The sequence below is a fragment of the Muntiacus reevesi genome, chromosome 7 (assembly GCF_963930625.1).
Source record: "Muntiacus reevesi chromosome 7, mMunRee1.1, whole genome shotgun sequence".
NCBI classification, from domain to species: domain Eukaryota; kingdom Metazoa; phylum Chordata; class Mammalia; order Artiodactyla; family Cervidae; genus Muntiacus; species Muntiacus reevesi.
This window is the reverse complement of record NC_089255.1, coordinates 6,591,757-6,617,504: the sequence shown is the minus strand read 5'-3', so window position 1 is coordinate 6,617,504 and position 25,748 is coordinate 6,591,757. Positions and strand designations below refer to the sequence as shown.

Here is a 25,748-nt window from a genome sequence, read left to right as displayed (position 1 = left end):
TTTAAAAAAGAGCCTGCAGACTTTGCACTGCTCACGACAAAAGGAGCAAACAAAACAAAACACACACACCACCGCCACCATCCATTGTATCTCCTTCCATTGAAGAAAGCCTTGCCTGGATAGAGCACTGATTTCTGTGTTTGATTTTTAAATAATATTTACATAGGATAGTCCAGAAAAAAGTTTACGGTAGGTCTTAATTTTAAAATTTTAAAGTAGGTACTTCATGATGTACAAGTCATGAATTCCTTTAACCATGTTGGAACTTTTTGCCTCATCTAAGAATTAAATGCAAAACCCAGCAACTGTGATTGAACTATATCATTTCATATAGTCTCTCTGCATTTGATCCTGGAACAAAGTTTATGTCTAAGAAACCAGTGTGAACACGTGAATAAAGAAAACACCAGAAAACACAACTTATCTAAGTGTTTTCTGTTCTATTTTTTTAAAGTTTGGCTTACATTATAATTTGGGGACACACTGTCTTGTTTAAATATTCTGTAAATTTATAACAGATACAACAGGCCAGGTGATTTGGAGTAATGAACATCTTCATTAGGAAATAAACCTGCACCTTTCCCATTTGCTACAGCGTGCATTAAGCAAGGTATCACACAGAACAGAAAATGAGAATTAATGTATTGGAGGCAGAGGGTGTCTGATGCTTGAGATATTTGGAAAAGGCTATAGCCCCACATTTGAACGGCTGGAATGCACAGCTGATGCTGTCACGATATGTTGTTTACTGTAGCTTCCTCCTGTGGAGGAAAAGACACACAACCCTGTTTACGGGTTCTTCAGTATACCACATTCTGGGTCAACATCTGATGTCCACTTCTGCCTGTAAAGTGTCCAAGGCACCTTTTAATAAAACAGCATAGGACAACAATAGAGGTTTTCCTTTTAAGTAAAGCATTCTTATTCCATTACTAAAACACAGTTATAAGAGAAACAGGAACATGTGTGGGCTTGGTGTTTTAAATAACTGAAACATTAACTTTTTCATGGGGTAAAGCAATCAGAAATTTGTTTATTTGGTTGCACAGAGCATAGTAGAGAACAGATCACCTTATTTGATTTAAATCTGTAACTGTTCTGGTATACAAACCTGGAGTTTTAGTAACTGTTTCATAAACTTCTCTCATTCCTTTATCTACAAGTAAAAAGACACAAATTACCACTTTCAAAAAACATTTTTAATAAGTTTGAAAAAATGTCAAACTGAAGCAATGTTTATTTTTCCAGATTTCTTGAATGCACAAAATAGGAATATCTTATACATCCCCATTTTAAACCCATACATTCACAGTAGAATATCCTTTACTTTTGAGGGAAATCTGAGTTTCTTAGTGGAAATCAGTTTGGACTTAACTTCTGAATTCAGTGTGTTACAACAGAGAGCCTTCTAAGGAGGGTACATATATCTTTTCTCACTCCTTTGTGGGATCTCCTGCCCACAAGGGAACGGTAATTTACAAAATTACTATAGTTTCATTCTTTTACAAGTGGTTGACCAGTTTTCCCAGCACCACTTGTTAAAAAGGTTGTCTTTTCTCCATTGTATATCCTTGCCTCCTTTGTCGAAGATAAGGTGTCCATAGGTTCGTGGATTTATCTCTGGGCTTTCTATTCTGTTCCATTGATCTAGACCCATCTCAAAACTCACTACTGGACACTGCATTGCACTCCAAAGAGAATAAATCCAGCTCCATGCACCAGAACACCGACACAAACTTCCCTAACCAGGAAACCTTGACATGCCAATCGTCCAACCCCTCCCACTGGGAGAAACCTCCACAATAAAAAGGAACCACAGACCACCAGAATACAGAAAAGCCACACCAAACACAGCAATCTAAACAAGATGAAAAGGCAGAGAAATACCCAGCAGGTAAAGGAACATGAAAAATGCCCACCAAGCCAAACAAAAGAGGAGGAGATAGGGAATCTACCTGAAAAAGAATTTAGAATAATGATAATAAAAATTGTCCAAAATCTTAAAAATTGACACTTTTAATGTAAATGACTAAAATGTTCCTCAGCCAAACTTACAGATAGCTGGCCTAGGTCATCTGAACGTGCAACTTTAATATACACCAGCTGCTTATAAACTGGTAAGTTTATATAGTGATTCCTAATTCATAACTAAGCTTGTAAATGAAGCCATGAGATCTCTTGAAGGAGGAAGGAAATGTGCCAGACCACCTTACCTGCTTCCTGGGAAACCTTTATGCAGGTCAAGAAGCAACAGTTAGAATCAAACATGGAACATCAGAATGGTTCAAAATTGGGAAAGGAGTATGTCAGGGTGCTGCAGGGAGGAAGTCAATTCTAACTCCATGTTGGAAACTGTTTCTTTGACTTGCTTTCATTATTATAATCATACTCAATGGCTTGCCTGGAGGATCCTGCCCCTCTGCTTGACTGTAAACTAAATTGCCTTTGTTCAGCTCTTGGAGAGATAGTTTGTCCCTGCCCACCTATGAATAGAAGAGATTAACACACCCCTTCTGAAGGCTGGACATTCATTCCCTTGGAGATGTTTTACTAGACTGAAGACCCTTTTATTTTACTTCCCCCCCAGTGTCTCCCTCTCTATTCTGCTTTTGACTTTAGCTCCTCATTGCTACTTTCTCGCTGACCTGGCATCCAGGCCCCAATAAGATGGTTATTTTGAGGTGCTAGGCTGCCATCTTCTCGGTCTGCCAGCTCCCCAATTAAAGTCTGTTTCTGGCCTCAATATTTCATCTCTCGGATTCATTGGCCTATCGTGTGGCAAGCAGGGTGAGCTTGGACTTGGTAACAAAGACTATATATTGTCACCTTACTTATTTAACTTATATGCAGAGTAACCCTGGTCTTCCATATTGCAGGCAGATTCTTTACCAGCTGAACCACAAGGGAAGCCCAAGAATACTGTAGTGGGTAGCCTATCCATTTTCCAGGGAATCTTCTCGACCCAGGAATTGAACTGGGAGCTCCTTCATTGCAGGTAGACTCTTTACCAACTGAGCTATTAGGGAAGCCCTTATATGCAAAGTACATCATGCGAAATGCAGGGCTGGATGAAGCAGAAGCTGGAATCAAGGTTGCCGGGATAAATATCAATAATCTTAGATATGCAGATGACAACACCCTTATGGCAGAAAGCAGAGATTAAAGAGCCTTTTGATGAAAGTGAGAGAGGAGAGTGAAAAAGCTGGCTTAAAACTCAACATTCAAGAAAAGGAGATTATGGCATCTTATCCCATCACTTCATGGCATATAGATAGGGGAACAATGGAAACAGCAACAGACTTTATTTTCTTAGGCTCCAAAATCACTGTAGTTGGTGATCACAGCCATGAAATTAAAAGACACTTGCTTCTTAGAAGAAAATCTATGACCAACTTAGACAGCACATTAAAAAGCAAGACATTACTTTGCCGACAAAGGTCTGTCTGGTCATGTATGGATGTGAGAGTTGGACCATAAAGAAAGTGAAGAGTGTTGAAGGATTGATGCTTTTGAACTGTGGTGTTGGAGAAGACTCTTGAGAGACCCTTGGACTGCAATGAGATCCAACTAGTCAATCCTAAAGGAAATCCGTTCTGAATATTCATTGGGAGGACTGATGTTGAAGCTGAAACCAATACTTTGGCCACCTGATGTGAAGAACTGACTCATTTGAAAAGACTCTGATGCTGGGAAAGATTGAAGGCAGGAGGTGAAGGGGACAATAGAGGATGAGATGGTTGGATGACATCACCGACCTAATGGACAAGCTCCAGGAGATGGTTAAGAACAGGGAAGCCTGGTGTGCTGCAGTCCATGGGGTCACAAAGAGCTGGACACGACTGAGCGACTGAACAACAACAATAAGAGCTCTAGTCCGCCTCTTTATGTCTATGTACATATTATATATGAAGTATCTCTACTTCTAAAAGGTAATATCAATATGAAGAACACTGAAAGAGAAACAAGAGTGTGGCCACAATACTCTTTAGACTCTGGAGAAAATTGGCTAAGACAAAATTTCTTTTGAAATTACAAAATCACTTATTTTTGCATATGCAAGTAAGACCAGGTAGCTTGTTAAAAACTTGCCTAAAAACAAAAACAAAAACACACACACACATGCAAAAAAAAAACCTTGAGGTTAACTCTTATCATGTCCTTGAAATACACAGCCCTCCTTGCCTTGGATTTAGAGCAAAACACAAAAAAAAAACCAAAAAATGGGGGAAAGGGGGCACAGGAGATGTAAGCTTGGCTTACAGGTGACTGTTTCTGAGTGGGAAAAGATACAGAAAGTAAAAAGTTTTGTGGAAAGTGGAATCCGAGAAAAGAATTTCATCCATGGTACAAGTTTTATAAAGATGTCCTACCTTTGAAATCGTCCATGGTTTTGCTGCAGGAAGGTGAACCAACCCTTTCCAGGGCCCAAACGAGGCTCTTGTCTAACATTTGGAAGCGAATTGTCTCAGAAGACACAAATGCTGACAAAGCAAGAGACTTTATTGGCAAGGGGCGCCTGGGCGGAGAGCAGCAGGGTCAGGGGACCCAGGAGGACTGCTCTGCCAGGTGGCCTGCCGTTGCGGGTTTTATGGTGATGGGATTAGTTTCCACACTGTCTTTGGTCAAACATTCTGACTCAGAGTCCTTCTTGGCTGTGCAGTCATCGCTCAGCCAAGATGGATGTCAGCGAGGAGGATTCTGGGAGGTGGTTGGATGCGTGGTGTTACCTTTTGACCATTCCTGAGCTCTTCCGGTTGGTGGTGGCTTATTAGTTCCATGTTCCTTACCAGGACCTCCTGTCGTAAAACAATTCATGCAGATGGCTATATGGTTAGATGGTGCCTGGCCAGGGTGGGCGGTTTCCATCATTGTGCCTCCCCTAACAGTTATTCCCTCCCTCCCTCCCCTAACAGATATTCGGCTAAGTGAGTATCTATTGTTGAAATCAAACAGTCAGGAACACTTGGCTTTCCTGGCCACCTGACAAACCTCATTTTTATTTCATGGAATAAAGCCTTCTCAGGCTTTGAGATTAATGCCCCCACAATGAAAAAAATTTTTTCTGTTTCATTAAATGTTAAATTACAGTTTTGTTAATTAAGGTTTGTGTTTGCCAAAACTCACTTCCCAGGTAGTCACTTGCTCTTGTGTTTTATTGTTAAAAAGTTTACTTGAGCTATCAAGGGGCACTCTAAGTTTGTTTCTAAAACTTATCTCACTAATCTATCTTTGGATAAAGATCAGATGCCACCTGCCCTGCAACCAGAGAATTATACATTGTGAAAAAGACATAATTCAAAGGACTATCACCAATCTAGGCTTCCCTGGTGGCTCAGAGGTTAAAGCATCTGCCTCCAATGCGGGAGACCTGGGTTCGATCCATGGGTCGGGAAGATCCCCTGGAAAAGGAAATGGCAACCCACTCCAGTATTCTTGCCTGGAGAATCCCATGGATGGAGGAGCCTGGTAGGCTACAATTCACGGGGTCACAAAGAGTCGGAAACGACTGAGCAACTTCACTTCACTATCACCAACCTGGACAGAGTATAATGGAGAAGGGTTAACTTATATTTACACTGGACCTGCTTCTTTAACCCCTTAACCTTTAACCCTGAGACTTTAACCCTTTTTTGTTATTATAAACTTACATAATGGCCTGCCTGAGGAAGGTAGCCTGAGCTGCCCACCTGTGAAGGCTGTAAGGAAGTGAAACTAACACATTCCTCTGCCTAAGGCTTGCCCACTCATCCCAGGTTCTGGGGGACATTTGCAAGGATTGAATAGTTTCACTTTGTTTCCTCACTCCCCTGCCCCCCCGCCCCCCCCTCCCCCATGCATCTCTGATCCATAAAAGAACCTGGCAACCAGGCCTTGACAAGATGGTTATTTTGAGGCACTAGCCTGTCATCACATTGGTCAGTTGGCTTTGAGTAAAGTCTCTTCCATGCCTCATCTCCTCATCTCTCAGATTCACTTGCCTGCTGTGTGATGAGAAGAGCAAGGCTGGACTCAGTAACAATTTGGTGCAGCCAGGCAGGTGCCTTGCTGCTGGTGGCTAGCTGGCCCTGATCAGGGAATACTGGGACCATTTGTCCTGAGGGTATTTTCTTCAAGATTCACTGTAGTGGCACTGGCTGCCCCCAGTGCTTGGCAGTTGAGACAAGGAACTGACAAACTTCCTAGAGTTGATGGACTCGATTTAATTTGTAGGGTAAGTCTACCCAATCCAATAGCCGATTCAGCTAGTTTGCTTGTTCTGTGTGCCTTTTTGTGTTAGGAGCACACGGGCTGAGTTTTGGAGGGTAAGACACTCCAGTGTGCACACTGGGAACATTCTCTCATATCAATTTATGCTTTTCCTTTAGGGGAGAAGTCAATTTGTTTGGGGTACCCTGTTGGAGAGGCGAGGTGTTGTTGGACTCTACCCTGAACTGGCTCATTTGGGAACTAGTTCTTGTGGGGAAGCCCACCCTAGTTGGAATTAGCTCATTTGTTTTGTAGGGTAAATTTGTTTGCCTGATTTGGGAATTGGCTAACTTGGAACCAGATCATTGGGGAGCTTGTGGGGGTGGATAGTCTAGTTGGAATTAGTTCATTTGTTTTGTAGGGTAACTTATTTACCTGATGAGAAAATCGATTCATCTGTATACATTGATGCTGTCATGAATCTATCTGTGCTATTTTTGTTGGGCTTTGTCTGCGTCTTTTGTGTTTTGGTGTTATGAAGCTTATAAACATGGGAAATATTTCACCTATCCAGAAAGAAAGATCTTTGGGGTGCATATGAGATTTGTTAAGATCAGAAGAGCAATTGCTTACAATTAAGTAATCTGGCAGTCAGAAACACTGTACAAAGGTGAGGAACACTCTGATAATGAGCAGGGCCGCAGGCTGCCTTGAACATGAGACATCCAATTCTAATTTCCCCTACAGGAGCCCTGGATAACTTTGACAGTGGGGAAGAAGTTGATTGACTTTGTGATAGATACTTCTTTCCTTTGTAAATTAAATGCTCAAATAGCCTTTTCCCCAGAACAGCTTGACATCAGGGTCCCACAGGGGCCTTTGTGACCTTGTCCAATCTGGGGAACTTTGACTTGCATCTGGGGCCTTTGACTCCCATTAGGGTTGTTCTCCTTGTGAAGGGAAACTCTGCCTACCAGGCACTTTGGAGAAAGGTCACTGGTTTAAAGACTGGAAAGTCAAGCTAATGTGACTTTCCGGCTGGCTAGGTTTTGGTTTATTCTGCTTACTTTGGTAACGCACAGACATCTGGTACTAACTGCTTCCTCTAAGGCTTCCTCTAGGGTTTTCTCATTTCTTTCTCCTCAAACCCTCTGCGAACAGGCGAGAGGCTGTGGGAACAGTGGAGGGACTCTGGCCAGGGTTACTCTCTGGTGTGTCCCAAAGGCCCGCAGCCCAGGGTGCCCCGGTAGCTGCCACCCAAGGGGGATGTCTTGGCATGCTGCAGTCCATGGGGTCACAGAGTTGACCGAGCTCCTAAACTGAAGGAAGCTGTGGTGGTAACACTGTAGTTACAGGAAACGTCCACACGGCAGCAGCAGTTCTTCACGCCCAGCTTTGGTCACTCGGCAACCAGAGCCTTAGGGAAAGTCAGCTTCTGGCTGTGAAATGGAGTGGAGTGTGCGTGGGCTTTGTCTCACTATTTCCTCCCCTAAAGTTTCACACCTTGTTTGCAGGCACATTCCAACCCGGGCAACAGCACCCAACTGAGGGTGCTCAGGTGCCTAGAAGGATGCACTGGCAGGAAGGAGGCTTGGGCTGGGAGCTCAGGAGAGGTGACTTTCCCCCAAAGGTCCTTGAGGCCAGAGGGTCAGAGCACCATTCTTTGGGTGCATCAAGCACTCTGGTCCCCGAGAGGTGACCAGACAATACAGGTTTAAGAGGGAGCTCAACTAAGGGCACCGGCCTGGCATGTCGACACCACCCCAGGGCAGCCAAGGCACCCAAGCCTGCCCAGACTCCAGGGACGGGATAGAAGTCCAAGTCACGGAGGTCAGAGGTAACAGAGTAGGGGCCGCTCTTCCGTCCTTCACATTATGCTGACGTCATGCTGGAGTACAGCGGATCTGCAAAGTTGGGCTCAGTGTACGGCCACCCGATTCAGGTATTATCTATCCATGGGATATCTTTTTCTTGGAATTTTTGCCACAGAAAGTTGAACAGAGTGCTAAGCATCAGGTCCTTGTGAATGCTTTATCTCAGATACACTTTTCAGTGTATACAACAGGGAAAAAATAATTGTTATAGATTATCTCTTAGAGATACACACTTCTGTGTATAGGGAGCAATACAGATTTTTGTGTATATATGGAAGGAAGGAAGAAAGGAAGAGGATAATCCTTGTGGATTATCTATTACAGATACAGGTTTCTATGTTTATGTTAGTCTGGAAATCCTAATTCATTCTAGGTCCTTCACTTTTTTTTTTTCTTCTGGAATCCTTTGTCTGACTTTGAATTCTCAGAATCTCTTTTTGGATTGCAAATTTGTTGCCTTCTATGTCATTTTTACTTTGCCTGGAAGGTACGGTCAATACTATAGTCTTCATCTGCCTGATTGACTACTCTTAGTGTATGATTCTCCAAGGACCATCCCTGTGGTTACCAGTGTCACAATTCCCTCATTCAGTGGCCGCTTTCTGGGAGTGAGAAACAGCCCACTGTATGTAGGTGCCACATCTTGTTGAGGTTTAAATTCTCGGTGGAGATGTTGCGGGTTATGTGTCTTGGCTACGGGGTGTAGTGCAGTAGTAGTGTTCCTTGGAGTGCACGTGCCTTTCATCGATGGTTTTCTTGGGATATATGTAGGCCCCCGTGTGGGAATGCAAACCGTAGACATGGTTCCCCTTCATAGTTTTGGTTCAGTCATTTGGGGACTGTCCATTACACTGGCTGCTGCCACAGAGAGCATAGGGGCTTCTTTAGTCCCCAGGCCCCTCCCCCAAACTGTTCGCAGGCTTGTGACGATGTCCCTGTAACTGCTACCTTCTGATATCTCACTGTCATTTTGCTGACATTCCTACAGCAATTAGGGATGCTGACAGTAATGCTCAAAATTCTCCAAGCCAGGCTTCAACAGTACATGGACCGCGAACTTCCAGATGTTCAAGCTGGCTTAGAAAAGGCAGAGGAATCAGAGATCAGATTGCCAACATCTGCCAGATCATTGAAAAAGCAAGAGAGTTCCAGAAAAACATCTACTTCTGCTTTATTGACTACATCAAAGCCTTTGACTGTGTGGATCACAGCAAATTGTGGAAAATTCTTAACGATATGGAAATACCAGACCACGTGACCTGCCTCCTGAGAAATCTGTATGCAGGTCAGGAAGCAACAGTTAAAACTGGACATGGAACAACAGACTGGTTCTAAATTAGGAAAGGAATATGTCAAGGCTGTATATTTTCACCCTGCTTATTTAACTTATATGCAGAGTACATGATGTGAAATGCCAGGCTGGATGAAGCACAAGCTGGAATCAAGTTTGCTGGAAGAAATATCAATAACCTCAGAAATGCAGATGACACCACCCTGATGGCAGAAAGTGAAGAGGAACTAAAGAGCCTCTTGATAAAAGTGAAAGAGGAGAGTGAAAAAGCTGGCTTGAAACTCAACATTCAGAAAACTAAGATCATGGCATCTGGTCCCATCACTTCATGGAAAATAGATGGGGAAGCAATGGAAACAGTGACAGACTTTATTTTCTTAGGCTCCAAAATCACTGCAGATGGTGACTGCAGCCATGAAATTAAAAGAGGCTTCCTCTTTGGAAGAAAACCTATGACCAACCTAGACAGCATATTAAAAAGCAGAGACATTACTTTGCCAACAAAGGTCCATCTAGTCAAGGCTGTGGTTTTTCCAGTGGTCATGTATGGAAGTGAGCGTTGGACTATAAAGAAAGCTGAGCGCCAAAGAATTGATGCTTTTGAGCTGTGGTGTTGGAGAAGACTCTTGAGAGTCCCTTGGACTGCAAGGACATCCAACTAGTCAATCCTAAAGAGAACCAGTCCTGAATATTCATGGGAAGGACTGATGCTAAAGCTGAAACTCCAATACTGTGGCCACCTGATGTGAAGAACCAACTCACTGGATAAGACCCTGATGCTGGGAAAGATTGAGGGCAGAAGAAGGGGGGAACAGAGGATGAGATGGTTGGATGGCACCACCGATGCGATGGACATGAATTTGAGTAAGCTCCGGGAGTTGGTGATGGACAGAGAAGCCTGGTGTGCTACAGTCCATGGGGTGGCAAAGAGTTGGACACGACTGAGCGACTGAATTGAACTGAACTGAGTGAGCACAAGTGGTCATGTTGTAGTTACAGAGAATGTCCACGAGATGGCGGCACTTTTCAGGCCCACCTCCGGTTCCCTGGTAGCTCAGTTGGTAAAGAATCCGCCTGCAATGCAGAGACCCTGGCTCGATTCCTGGGTCGGGAAGATTCACTGGAAAAGGGATAAGCTACCCACTCCAGTCTTCTTGGGCGTCCCCTGTGGCTCAGCTGGTAAAGAATCCACCTGCAATGCAGGAGACCTGGTTTCAATCCCTGAGTTGGAAAGCTCTTCTGGGTAAGGGAAAGGCTACCCACTCTAGTATTCTGGCCTAGAGAATTCCATGGACTGTATAGTTCATGGGGTTGCAAAGAGTCGGACATGAGTGAGTGACTTTAAAATCTTAAAATAAATAAATAAATAAATAACCTGTTTCCTGCGGAAGCCTTAGGGAAATTATGCTTTCTACCACTGTGAAATAGAGTGGAATGTGCCTGAGCAAACACTTAACGGCTTGAGTCTCACTACTTTCCCCCCTCAAAGCATCATAGAAACACCCTGTCCAGATTAGTCCCTTCCAGATCCACTGCACCCTGCTGAGTGTGTTGAGGGGCCAGGAGGCTGCTCTCTCAGGTCAGAGGCTCGAGCTGGGAACCCCAGCACCAGGAGAGGTTGAAGCTAGCTGAATCTTACCTTCAGTCTCCTCCAGGCTTTGATGCCACATGGGATGCTGGTTGCATCCAGAACATAGCAGACAGTGGATCTTTAAAAAGGGTCAGTGAATGGAGAAGGAAATGGCAACCCACTCTGGTATTCTTGCCTGGAAAAGTCCATGGACAGAGGAGCCTGGTGGGCTGCAGTCCCTGGGGTTACATGACTGAGCATGCGTGTGTGAGTGTAGAGGGAGATGGGTGGCAGCAATAAACTGGTAGAACTAAAAAACAAATAAACAAAAAAAAGGTCAGTGAAGGGTACCGGGGCCAGGGTGTGTCAACCCCACCCCAACCCAGCAGTAGGAGCCAAGCCTGCTCAGCTTCCAGGCACTGCTTTTCTTTCCTTTTCTTTAACATCATGTGGTATAGACAAATACAATGTAGGGATTGTTGTCTGTGTATAACCACTTAATTGGGATATTACGTATCTATGGAGTATCTCTACTCTTTTTTTTTTTTTTTTGCCATAGATTTTCAATCAGAGTGCTGAGCTTTCTGTGTATATGAGAAAGTTCAGTTCAGTTCAGTTGCTCAGCCATGTCTGACTCTTTGCGACCCCATGGACTGCAGCACCCTGGGCCTCCCTGTCCATCACCAACTCCTGAAGCTTACTCAAACTCACATCCATTGAGTCGGTGATGCCATCCAACCGTCTCATCCTCTGTCCTCCCCTTCTCCTCCTGCCTTCAATCTTTCTCAGCATCAGGGTCTTTCCCAATGAATCAGTTTTTCTCATCAGGTGGGCAAAGTGTTGCAGCCTCAGTAAATGAGGAAAGAAGGAGATAAACATTGTGGATTACCTCTCAGAGATACAGATATCTATGCATACATGGCAGGCAGGCAGGAAGGAAGCAGATAATCTTTTGTTGTTGTCAGTCAGTCAGTCCCATCTGACTCTTTGCAACCCCATGGACTGCAGCATGCCCGGTTTCCCTGTCCTTCACTATACCAGAAACACTAACTTTTTTCAAACAAAAGATTAAATTAAAAAAAAAAGAATTTATTGTCTTGAAAGAATAGAACAAGTCTCTTTGGCAAACAATAGGCCAAACAACAACATCAAGATGGCGAAGTAGGACGTGCATTCATCTTCTCCTGCAAGAACTCCAAAATTGCAACTCGATACTGAACCGCCACCAGCAGGAGAATGTTGGATCCCACCAAAAAAAGATACGCCATGTCCAAAGGCAAAGGAGAAGCCCCAACAAGACCGTAGGAGGGCAAAATAGCATTTAGAATCAAACCCGACACCCGCCAGAGATGCTCATCAGAGGACTATGTGTTCATGCTCATCAAGTAGTTAACACCTTCCATTCGGGGGGTTTTGGCACCTGTAAAACAACCCAGGAAGTGTGCATCAGAAGCCGTTACCTCCGCACTTCAGAGAGGAGCTGCAGCAGAGGATCCGGGATGGAGTCTGTCCTGGGAAGGCCCCATGGGCTCCTGCTCGGTTATACTGGGTGTCTGGGCTCAGCAGTCGGGGAAGGTGGGGCTGCCTCCTGGGCGTGGGGAGCAGCAGGACCACAGTCCTCCAAGGGTATGTTAGCCCTAAGGGTGAGACAGGGAGGCAGTGGATGGACAGGCGCATCTGGCCTGGGAGAGGGGTCCAGGCTGGAAATGTCACTGGAACCATCACCAGGAGGAAGAGGAGAGGCTGGGGTCGGAGTGAGGGCTGGACAGGCAGGTCACAGCCAACCCCACGCAGGTGATTGTGGTCCTGTTGGAAGCAACTCGGAGCCGGAAGGATTGGTACTCAGGAGCTCAGCGTCATTCTTTTGTTCCTTGTGAAACACGGTGTCAGAGTTTGAGACGCCCTCAGAGACTTTGAGCCCAGTGCCACTGTGGCTGCTTCACAGGGGCTCAGGCCCTGCCCATGTCCCCACTGGGGATGAAGCCCATCAGGAAACTGGGGTCTGCATACTTCAGGGAACCCCACCCTCAGGGCTGGTCTCCCTTCTTCCAACCAGCTGCTGGTCAGAGGCCCACATTCTCCCATCCTGATTCCACTCCCAGAGCCTGAGGAGTATTCCAGTGTATAGGTGGACCACTCAGTCTTCATGTTCCTGTTGCTGGACATTTTGGTGGACCCTGTGTCTTGGCTATTGTAAACAGTGCTTCCCTGTTGAGGTCCTTTAATGGGCCAGAACCTGGTGGTCTGGAGTCAATGATAAGAAAGTAAAGAGAGAAAGAGGATGATATTCCTTGGTTTACGCATAAAACCAATGAAGCTCTTGACACAGAGCTTGCACTGCATCACGTAGGCACCGGGTGCCCTCTCAAGGGGATGAAGGCACAGTGTGCCTTCTCCAGAGGGTCTTAGAAGCCCGGGCAAGAAAGTGAGCTCAGCGGGCCTCCGCGCTCCAAAGAATTAGCCTGAGAGAGAGAAAGAGAAGGAAAGAAAGACACGGGGACCCAAGCTCTGATAGAGCAAAGGTGTTTTATTCAACACAGTGTGGGTACATATACTGTCTTACAAGGTAGCTTTTTCCAGCAAAGATAAAAGTCAAAAGTCCATACTTACAAATTATTAAGGAAACATAAGGCAATCCATACCAAAGAGAGAGAGAGTTGTAAACAATCACTTTTACCGTATGGTTCATAAAAAGAAAGAGGGTCGTAAATAGTTACTTATCACTGTATGGAGAAACTAACGAAGGAAATGCGTGCATTCCTCAGCCCTGGGAGCAGCATGCCACTCCTCTTAATTCCTGAATATTCAGGACTTAATAAGGAGCAAAGGATTCATGACAGATCCAAAACAGCACACAGGAAGCCTCATCTTAAATGCTTCCTGACACTTCCCTGAAAACAGGGGTGCACAAGTCATTTCAAATTGCGATGTTCTCCAGCTCTGAGCCCAGAAGTGGGGCTGCAGGACCCCTGGCCCCTCTGTTTCCTTTCATCAGGAACCTCCGTGCTGTTTTCCATCTTGGCTGCACCCTTGTGCACCCCACTCTGAGTGCAGGATTCCGTTTTCCCTACATCCTCTGCAGCATTTATTCTTTGGAGATCTTTCTGATGATGGCCATCCTGACTGGTGGGAGGGGATTCCTCAGTGTAGATTTGATCAACATTGATTTAATGAGTGGGTCTTCCCTGGTATGGCTCAGCAGTAAAGAATCTGCCTGCAATGCAGAACATACGAGAGATGTAGATCTGATCCCTGCGTCAGGAAGCTCCCTGAAGGAGGAAATGGCAACCCACTCCAGTATTCTTTCCTAGAAAATTCCATGGACAGAGGAGACTGGGAGGATACAATCCAAGGGGTGCAAAGAGTCAGACACGACGGAGCAACTGAGCCCAGTAATGAGTTCGGGGGGGGGGTCTCTTTCCAAGCACTTGACTCATGTATAGCTGGACACATCATGTTCTTTTTCAGGTTCTCTTCCCCTATAAGTTATATGGAGCGTTGAGGAGGGTTCCTTGTGCTACACACGGGGTCCCTTGTGGATGATTTTGTAAAGAGTAGTGTGTGTATGTTAATCTGAACCAGCTCGTTTCTCCCTTCCCTCCTCTTTTCCTCCTTGGGAACCATAAGTCTGTGAGGCCTTTCCTCATTGGTAAAGAAGTGCATCTGTCTCCAGTTTTAGATTCCACCTAGAAGTGATACCATATGATTCTTGTCTTGCCCTGTCTCCCCTACTTCATTTAGAATGACACCTTTACCTTCCACTCTGTGGCTGGAAGTGTCATCATCTGACCCTTTTTACTGGCTGAATAATACTGTATTATGTCCAGGCACCCCATCCTTATCCGTTCCTCTGTGTTCTGCCCTTGGATTGCTGCCATGTCTTGTTTATGATACCTAGTGCAGCTGTGATCATAGGGCCGCTCGAGTCTTTTCCAACTTTAGTTTTCTCCGTATCCACACCCAAGTGTGGGATTGCTGGATCCTGTGGTACTTCTAGGTTTAGTTTTTTAAAAGAAACTTCAAACTCTTTGCCTAATGGATGTACCAATTTACACTCTCACCATGAGTACAGGGGAGGTCCCTTCTCTCCACATCCCCTGCAACATGTATTGTTGGAGATTCTCTGAGATGGCCTTTCTGACTGGTGAGGTGAGAGCTCACTGGACTTTTGATTTGCCTTCTTCTAAAAACTAGTGATGCTGAGCATCTTTTAAAGTGTTTAATGACCATGTATATGACCTTTTTCATGAAAAAATGTTCCTTGAGATCTTTGGTCCATTTCCTAGTGGGTATTTTTGCTTTATTTTTGATATTGAGCTGATTGGGTTGTTTGTATGTTTTGGAGATGAAATCTTTGTGGGGATCTTTGTTTTGAAACTTTTTTTCCTATTCGGAGGTTTTTTTTTTTTCTTTTTCATTTAGGGTTTCCTTTGCTGTGAAAATGCTACTAAGGTTAATTATGTCCTTTTGGCTTATATTCTTTTTCTTTTTCATACTTTCTCATTATGGTTTAATGTAAGTTACTGAATATAGTTCCCTGTGCTATACAGCAGGTCCTCGTTTATCCATTTCATATATAGTGTGCATGTCAGTCCCAATCTCTTAGTTTATTCCTCCCTCCTCCTCGTTCCCTTTTGGTAACCACACATTTTTTTTCTCCATGTCTGTGAGCCTATTTCTGTGATAAGTTCATTTGTATCCTCTCTTAGAGACTCCACACATAAGCAATACCATGTGCTATTTGTATTTCTCTGTCTGGTTTTACTTAGTATGGAAATCTCTAGGTCCATCCACGTTGCTGCAAATGGCAATGCTTCATCCTTTCTATGGCTGAGTGACATCCCACTGTGTATATAAACCACGTTACCCATTCATCTGGCAGTACTTCATCCTTTCTATGGCTGAGTGACATCCCACTGTGTATATACCTCATTACCCATGCATCTGTCTATGGACATGTAGGTCGCTTCCATTTCTTGGCTATTGTGAATAGTACTGCTACGAACATTGGGATCCATGCATCTTTTCAAATGAGTGTTTTCCTCTTTTCCAGGTATATGCCCAGGAGTGGGACTGCAGGATCCTAGGCAGTTCCACTTTTAGTTTTTCAGGATCCTGCGTACTGTTCTCCGCCTTGGCTGCACCAGTTCACGTTCCCGCCGCCAGTGTGGGAGGCTAGCCTTTTCTCCACACCTCTCCAGCAGTTATTATCTGTAGACTTTTTGGATGATGAAGCTGTGTTCTTTCTAAAGTTCCCTGGTCTCCAGGAAATACACAGTAGGTGAAAAAGGCTGGTGCAGAAAAGTGTATAGCTCACGCCACTCCTTGTGTTAAAACGTATAAGGCTGCTGTGGACTGAAAGTATGTCTCCCTGAAACGTGTGTGTATATTGACACCCCAACCCCCCAGTGCAGGTGCATCTGCAGAGGGTCCCCGAGAACGCTGTCAAGGTTAAATGAGGTCCACAGGGTGTGGGCGTGATCCCCTAGAAGCAGCGTGTCCGAAGAGTCCCCAGAGAGCTCCCCAGCTCACAGGCCCAGGCCAGGCCACGTGAGGCCGTGGTGACGAGGCCCTCAGCCAGGAGCCAAGCCTGCCGGAAGTGAGCTCAGGCCCCGCCCTCCGAACCGGAAGAGGCTCACCTGGAGCTTGGCGGCCTGTTCTATGGTGGCCGCCCAGGCAGTCACGACGTGGCGGTTTAAACAGAGGGGCTGTTTCTAGCCCCCTCTGGGACTTGGCAGAGGGTACGCAATCCATCCTCCTGCACCTGCTCGTGTTTGTATCCATGGCAACCATTTCACAGTGTCTAGAGGTTCTCAGGTGCCTCCCTTCAAGACCTAGAGCCTAATACTCCCCCTGAAGGAGATGAGGAGACGGCCTGAGACTTCCGAGTCTCTCGTAAAAGGCACCCCCAACCCCCACCCACCATGCAGCAAAGAGGCTCAAGTCACCCCTGAGAGGCCCACCTGGGGAGGAGCCATTGAGGGTTTGAGGGGGCCTCGTGGAAGCCCCACCCCCTGCCCACCCGCAGCCCACCATGAAGATGGTGCCTCTGCTGCAAGGTCGTGAGGGACCCTCAGCCAGCACCGCTCAGACAGATCACGCCCAAGCTCTCAGCGAGGGAATGTTGTCCTAAGCCACCAAGTCAGGGGTGACGTGTTTAGGCAGCGAGAGAGAAAACCACCGTACAGGTTTCACCCACCACACACCTGAAATGATCACACCTTGTCTGCAGCCCCTGGAGACCCCAGACCTGCGCAGTGTTGGCGCAGAGGCATCCCCCGGTCACCGCGGCCCAGCACGAACACGTGCAGGCGCGCAGGTTTCAGAGCGTGGTTTAACGCCGGGTGTGTCCACACAGCGAAGCTAATTCCACCAACGGAGGAAATGAACGCGTGCCAGGTACTTCCTAGAGTCTATCTGGGGTGCCTGGGCTGTTCCAGATGCAGCGGGCGGGAGGCAGCCCCAGCAGACGCCACAGGAGCCTGAGGGGTGAGTTTCACTAGTCGTCCTTCTTGAATTTGCTGTTGATGTAGGGCTCCCAGTCCAGAATCAGCGGCCAGTCAGTGACACAGCAGCCCCACGGTGCCCCACGTGCTCGCCAGGGGGACCTGGTTTCTGGCCAGCTGGTGGTAGCTCAGGGCCCAGGAACCTGGTCAGCATAGTAGAGGGATCCCGGCTCAGGGTGTCCCTTTGGCTTATTTTTGTTTTACTGTTTGTTACTCTAAGACGTGGATTTGAAAAGAACTTTCTGCAATTTACAACAAAGCGTTTTCTGCCAATATTTTCCTCAAGGGTTTTAGAGTGTCCGTCCTCATATGAGATCTGTAAATTATTTAGAGTTTATTTTTGTGTATGGTGTTAGGGAGTGAGAAATGGGCTATTTCCTGCTATATCAGTAAACAAGGATGTCAGCTGTTTAGTGCAGTCCTCAGTCGTGTCTGACTCAGCACGTCAACAGTTCAGTCACTCAACACGTGTCTGATGTGGGGCCCAGTGAACTGCAGCACACCTTCCCTGCCCATCACCAAGTCCCGGAACTTGCTCAGGCTAGTGTCCATTGAGTCGGTGATGCCATCCAACCATCTCATCCTCTGTCGTCCCCTTCTCCTCCTGCCTTCAATCTTTCCCAGCATCAGGGTCTTTTCCAGTGAGTCAGTTCTTCACATCAAGCTAAAGTATTGGAGTTTCAGCTTCAGCATCAGTTCTTCCAATGAACATTCAGGACTGATTTCCTTTAGGATGGACTGGTTGGATCTCCTTGCAGTCCAAGGGACTCTCAAGAGTCTTCTCCAACACCACAGTTCAAAAGCATCAATTCTTCGGCGCCCAGCTTTTTTTATAGTCCAACTCTCACATCCATACATGACCACTGGAAAAACCATAGCTTTGACTATATGGACCTTTGCTGGCAAAGTAATGTCTCTGCTCTTTAATATGCCATCTAGATTGGTCACAGATTTTCTTCCAAGGAGCAAGCATCTTTCATGGTTGCAGGCATCATCTGCAGTGATTTTGGAGCCCAGAAAAATGAAGTCTGACACTGTTTCCACTGTTTCCCCATCTATTTACCATGAAGTGATGGGACCAGAATCCATTATCTTAGGTTTCTGAATGTTGAGCTTTAAGCCAACTTTTTCACTCTCCTCTTTCACTTTCATCAAGAGGCTCTTTAGTTCTTCACTTTCTGCCATAAGGGTGGTGTCATCTGCATATCTGAGGTTATTGATATTTCTCCCAGCAATCTTGATTCCAGCTTGTGCTTCCTCCAGGCCAGCATGTCTCATGATGTACTCTGCATATGAGTTAAATAAGCAGGGTGACAATATACAACCTTGACGTACTCCTTTCCCAATTTGGAACCAGTCTGTTGTTCCATGTCCAGTTCTAACTGTTGCTTCCTGACCTGAATACAGATTTCTCAAGAGGCAGGTCAGGTGGTCTGGTATTCCCATCTCTTTCAGAATTTTCCACAGCTTATTGTGATCCACACAGTCAAAGACTTTGGCATAGTCAACAAAGCAGAAATAGATGTCATGCTGCTGCTGCTGCTGCTAAGTCGCTTCAGTCGTGTCTGACTCTGTGTGACCCCATAGACGGCAGACCACCAGGCTCCCCTGTCCCTGGGATTCTCCAGGCAAGAACTCATAGTTATCTGCAATTGCAACTCTCCAGTGTGAGCCGCTGAGCCCTCAGGGAACTCAGGAAGGAGAAGAAAGTCTGCTCTCTAGCAGCCATCAGACTGCAGACGCTCTAAGATGAGCCCTGAGGAAAGGAAGCTCAGGATGTGAAAACAGGATGCTGGCCCATACAAGGGAGGTGCATACGAAAGGAATGATTTCAGTGAGCCAGGACTCACTTCCCATTCACAGAAGAGCATGAAATTCCTTGACTCAGGATATCCGGTTTCTTTAACAGTAATGTTTTGATATTCAGACTACCTGCCCCGTGTTACAAAGTTCTATGTAACCTGGCTCCTCCCCTACCCTCCTGGGAGCAGTTCTCTCAGGGTTACTTAAGATGGTATCTCCTGGGCTTGAAGTCCTAAAGAGTCCCACCAAATAAAACATAACTCTCAACTTTTAGGTTGTGAATATTTTTTAAGTTGACAGGAATATTGTAATTTTGTTCCCATTTTCGTTGTTTAAGGAACCTCCACGCTGTCTCCATGGGCTTCCCAGATGGTGCTAGTGGTAAAGAACCCACCTGCCAATGCAGGAAACATAAGAGACGTGGGTTCGATCCCTGGGTGGGGTAGATCCCCTGGAGGAGGACTTGGCAACCCACTCCAGTATTCTTGCCTGGAGACTCCCATGGACAGAGGAGCCTGGCGGGCTACAGTCCACGGGGTCAAAAAGAGTTGGACATGACTGAAGTGACTTAGCATGCACACACACTGTCTCCATAGTGGCTGTTCCCATTTGGCATTCCAGCATCGATGGAGGAGGGTTCTCATTTCTCCACACGCTCTCCAGCCTTGCTTCTTTGTAGAGTGTCTGACAGTGGCCATTCTGACCAGTGTGAGGTAGTTTTGATTTGGATTTCTTGGCTGTGTGGACCACAATAAACTGTGGAAAATTCTGAAAAAGATGGGAATACCAGACCAAATGACCTGCCTCTTGAGAAACCTGTATGAAGGTCAGGAAGCAACAGTTAGAACTGGACATGGAACAACAGACTGGTTCCAAATAGGAAAAGGAGTATGTCAAGGCTGTATATTGTCACCCTGCTTATATGCAGAGTACATCATGAGAAACACTGGACTGGAAGAAGCACAAGCTGGAATCAAGATTGCTGGGAGAAATATCAATAACCTCAGATATGCAGATGACACCACCCTTATAGCAGAGACTGAAGAGGAACTAAAGAGTCTCCTGTTGAAAGTGAAGGAGGAGAGTGAAAAAGTTGGCTTAAAGCTCAACATTCAGAAACCTAAGATCATGGCATCTGGTCCTATCACTTCATGGTAAATAGATGGGGAAACAGTGGAAATAGTGTCAGACTTTATTTTTCTGGGCTCCAAAATCACTGCAGATGGTGACTGCAGCCATACAATTAAAAGACACTTACTCCTTGGAAGGAAAGTTATGACCAAACTAGATGGCATATTAAAAAGCATAGACATTAATTTGCCAACAAAGGTCTGTCTGGTCAAGGCTATGGTTTTTCCAGTGGTCATGTATGGATGTGAGAGTTGGACTGTGAAGAAAGCTGAGCAGTGAGGAATTGATGCTTTTGAATTGTGGTGTTGGAGAAGACTCTTGAGAGTCCCTTGGACTGCAAGGAGATCCAACCAGTCCATCCTAAAGGAGATCAGTCCTGGGTGTTCATTGGAAGGACTGATTCTGAAGTTGAAACTCCAGTACTTTGGACACCTCACGCGAAGAGTTGACTCACTGGAAAAGACCTTGATGCTGGGAGGGATTGGGGGCAGGAGGAGAAGGGGACGACAGAGGATGAGATGGCTGGATGGCATCACTGACTCGATGGACATGAATTTGAGTAAACTCCGGGAGTTGGTGATGGACAGGGAGGCCTGACATACTGCAGTTCATGGGGTCACAAAGAGTCGGACACGACTGAGTGACTGAACTGAACTGAATATTTAGCAAGGTTGACAGCATTTCCTGTGTTTTTTTAAGGGTATGAGTGAAACATCTAGCAATTGACTTTTGAACGCCTGCCCTGTATTTTGATGAACACTCCTGGAACAGTCCTTGAAGGCAGGAGTTATTTAACTCAACCCCACAGGCCTTCTGAATATTAAGTCCCCATCAGCACAGCTTTCCACCTGTTGTTATGGAAAGTGGCCACAAGGTGGCAGCGTTTCTTCATGCACCTTTCTTCTTGTATGGATGTGAGAGAAAACTTTCTATGCAATTTCATTTTGATCTTATACTGGAATGCAGTTGATTTCCAATGTTGTATTTGTATAAGGTGCACAGGAACTTAATTCAGTCACGTATAAATGCATACCTATTTTTCAGGTTCTTTTTCCCATATACAGAAGATCCGAAAAATTACTGAGAAGCAAGAGTCAGAGAAGAGAATAAAAATGCATCAAGAGGTGGTGGAGATGTTGGAAACCAATGCAAAATCCAAGAAATGTAATCCTGTAGAAGCAGGGCTCTACAAATTTAAAGCGCGGAAACTGGATTCCGGAGTTCTTTACAGTGGGCACGTTTTCCCTAAGAAACTAGCCAGAGAAGCCACCCCCCATGCCTTTGATTTTGGCTTTGATTTTGAAATGGAGAAAAGAATCAAGCAGCGAAAGGCAAAGAGGGTATTGGAGGATAAACACTTTAAATTTATGCGAAGCCTTGCCCTTATCGTATCTTGTTAGGTGTTGTGGGTGTTCCCAATAAGAAAGAAATTCCAGGCACTGTCCCCAGGTCACCTGCCTTTGTTCGGAAGAGAACCCCAAACCCACCCGAGAAGATGAGGATGAGGAGCAGCCAGTAGTGATAAGAGCTGAACAATTGCCCCATGACAGTACCTCTTAAGCCCCAAATCCCGGTGAGGAGAACTGTGGAAATGCGCCCTTTCTCTTTCGATTCAAAAGTCACTCACAGAAAGAGAGGAAAATAAAACCACTGCAGAAAGGGAAGGTGCTCAAGTTCTAGGCGCTTCCTTTGCCTCATTTTACCACCATTAACCTGCAGGAGAAAATGAAGAACAGAACTTCTGCTTGGAGCCTGGCAGAAGTAGTGCCTGAAGGCACAGACTTGGATTCTCTCCGTGGCCCGGTGACAAAGAAGGCTCCTCCTGGTGTGATGGAAAGGGCAGTTCTGGTTCCCAGATGGTGTCTGCAGCCGAGTCTAGTGGTGGAATTTACTGGAGAATTTGGGTGGTACCCACATAGCCAAGGGCTGCTCACTTAACAGTAATTTGTGTTGCTTCCACCATCCCTCTCTTTTTTATATATGTCAGAATATATAGTTGATTTAGTTTGTAGTTTATTCACTTAAAGTGTCATTTTTACTGCTTTTAACCTTCACTTTTTTTTTTTTAAACATGGAATGCTTCACAAATTTGCACATCACCCTTGCTCAGGGCCACCCACTCCAGTGTTCTTGCCTGGAGAATCCCAGGGACGGGGGAGCCTGGTGGGCTGCCGTCTATGGGGTCACACAGAGTCGGACACGACTGAAGCGCCTTAGCAGCAGCAGCTTGCTCAGGGCCACGTTAATCCTCTGTGTATCGTTTCAATTTTAGTCTATGTGCTGCCAAAGCGAGCACTATCCTTCACTTTTTATATTTAAATTTAAAAATAAAGATACTTGATGTAGTTTATAGTTTATGACTGATTCTTTCCTCTTCTCTGTGCAAATGAGTTTGGAGTTAAGGGGCCCTTTGCTCTGCGGGGGGAAGCTGGTTAACGGCCTGCCGAGGCAGAGCCGTGACTGCCGGGTCCCTCCGGGAGGCTGTCTGCCGGCCGCAGGCGGAGCTGCTGTTCGGGGACCTTCTGCCCATGCTGCCGATGAGGGAGCGCCGAGCAGGGCTTGCTGTAAGTCCTCCTGTGACCTGGGCTGGCATCAAGGTTTGTCTTACCAAAAATTATAAAAGGCAGTTCCATACTCCTCTCCGCAGGTATTCTAAGCATTTACATCTCATCAGCACCGTGAGGGCTCACAAGGAGAAAGGATTCCTTCCTGCCCTCCTCCTGTTACTAGAATAACCAGAGCCTTAGGGTTACCCCTAGTACGTGTCTTCTTCTGGCGCATGCCAGCAACCTGTGTCTCATTAATCCTTGTGTGTTTTTTTTTTTTAATTTAAACTTAATGTTTACTTCTTTCGGAGGACAGCTGACTCACAATGTTGTGTTTGTAGGTGTGAAGATTCTTCAACAGTTATCCCCATCGCATACAGATTCATCTTTGTTTTTTTCACATACACATTATTATAGATTGTGTAGTACACCACCCTTTCTAAAGCAGGTCCGTTCGAGTCTATATCCTACATGCATTTGTGAGTATGAATTAATTCCCACCTCCTAATTTATCCCTTCTACCCCCAGCTCCCCTTCTCAAACCATGTGTGTTTTCTAAGACTGTGTGTATATTTCGCTTTTATAAAATAGCTCATTGATATCAGTTTCTGAAATACTTCACTCACTATGATTGTTCTAGATTAATCTTTGATTGTTGTAGATTATCCCTGTAAATGACATTATTAATTTTTCATGGTTGAATCACGTTCCATTCTATGCATAGATGACTTCTTTATTCATTCATCTGTCCATGCACACTTTGGTTACTTCCATGTCTCGGCTGTTCTAAGTGCCGCTGCAGTGCATGCTCGTGTGTATCCTTGTTGCTCAGTCGCTACTTCTGTCTTGCAAAACCGACAGTCCCCGGGAGACACCCAGTCCCCGTTCCCCTCCCTCAGCGGCTGGCATCTACGATCCTGCTTTCTGTGTCTTTGGAGCCGACTGCTCTGGGACCTTGTATGAGAGGACTCAAACTTTTGTTCTTCCGTGTCTGGCTTATGTCACTGAGCATGATGCCTTCAGGCTTCATCCACGCTCTAGGCTGCGTCAGAACTGCCTCACTGTCAGGCTGGACAACATTCATCGTGTGGATGGACCGTGGTCTGCTTGTCTGTCCTTCTGTTGAGGGACACATGGAATATCTACATTCATCTCTCATGTCTTGTCATATTTGTGGAATAGCTTCAGAATGTCCCATGATCCAAGAGTCATTCACCATTACCTACTTTGTAAACTTTTTTATTATGAAATCCATCAAAGCTCAGAAGCAGGGAAGAGTGTTTGTGAGCTTCACCTGTATTTACGAACAGATGCTTTAGGATATTCATTTTATTGCCCGTGTGTGGGCTATGCGTGTGTGTGTGTGACTGTTCGCTGACCTATGCTGTTAGGGTGCATGGTGTCCGTAGGTGTGCAGCGCACTTGTGTGCGGGGGACGGAGGGGCTGGTAGTGGGTCATGGGCTGGGGGCTTGGGGCCCGAGGCGGGCAGGCGGGTGCCGGCGGGAGCTCCCCGTGGTGGTTCTCTGCTCTGGTGGCGTCTATGCCCCACCTCTTCCCGCATTCCCGCTTGGATGCAGTGTGGGGCGCGCATGCGGGCGTCAGCCCTGGCACGATGTCACCTGAGCGGGAGCCTAGGAGGTGGCAGCCACCTTCCCCCGACCCTGCGGGGAAGCAGGACCTGAGCGTGCTCCACCCCTAACTGACCATCAGGATATCGACCTGCTGTCTCCGCGGGACCCTGCAGGACCGTCCCTCCCGTGCGTCTGGGGCAGCGCCTCCTGCTGGAGGCCTGGGACGCTGCAGCCAGGCCACTTCCGGTTTGTCCTCACAGAACCCCGGGCTGCGCTCGAGGTTCCTGGCTCTCCCCGGCCCTGAGCACCACGTGGCCGCAGAACCTGCTCACAGCTTTGTTCTGCCCCTTGAGATGTTTAGTGACGAAGCTTTTGTTCCGTTTCCTGACGTGGGTGAAGTGTGGAGACCAGGGGTGATCTCTTCTTCAACAAGGGTACATCCTAGTTCCCACATGCGGGTGAGCCCCCCGCCCAGCGATGAGAGACCCCGGGGGTGTGACCTGTGCCTCCTGGGAGCGCAGCCCTAAGCTGCTTTGAACCTGACCACGTTCTGTCTACATGGTCGACTCAGACCTCTCCAAGTCCTGTCTACACCGATTATGTTTAGATGAGACCGTGCTTCTACGATGAGAACATTTACACCCGACCGGGTTCTCTGTGCAGCAGGACGTGGAGACCTGGGTAGAGACCCGGCCTGGCTTCTGTCCTGGAAAACTCCGTGCATGTATCTGAATGTCAGCGCTCAGATGTCTGGGGTCTGGAGCTGAGGTGCGTTTCTCTGGGTAACCGTGCTTTTCTCTGACTGGGCTTCCACGGCCCTCCCAGGGGTCAGTGCTGAGGTAGGGCTCTTAGGCTTTCCCTCGACAAGTTCACCTTCCCTGGGCCTCATCGAGACACCGCAGGGAGGCTGCCTGGTTGCCGTTCAGTCTCTCAGTCGTGTCCAACTCTTTGTGACCCCATGTGCTGCAGCACGCCAGGCTTCCCTGTCCTCCTCTATCTCCTGTGTTTGCTCAAACTCATGTCCATTGAGTCGGTGATGCCATCCAGCCATCTCATCCTCTGCCATCCCCTTCTCCTGCCCTCAATCTTTCCCAGCATCAGGGGCTTTTCCAAGGAGTCAGCTTTTCCCATCAGGTGGCCAAAGTGTTGGAGCTTCGGCTTCAGCCTCAGTCCTTCCAGTGAACACCCAGGGCTGATCTCCTTTAGGATGGACTGGTTTGATCTCCTTGCTGTCCAAGGTCTCTCAAGAGTCTTCTCCAGCACCACAGC

At 46.4% G+C, this 25,748-nt stretch overlaps 2 pseudogenes; both read right to left on the bottom strand.

Moving 5' to 3' along the window:
* Positions 1–17,420: 17,420 nt before the first annotated feature.
* Positions 17,421–17,581, bottom strand: LOC136171536 (cytochrome b-c1 complex subunit 10 pseudogene; annotated as a pseudogene).
* Positions 17,582–22,426: 4,845 nt separating this feature from the next.
* On the bottom strand, positions 22,427–22,657 carry LOC136172758 (U6 spliceosomal RNA; annotated as a pseudogene).
* Positions 22,658–25,748: the final 3,091 nt, after the last annotated feature.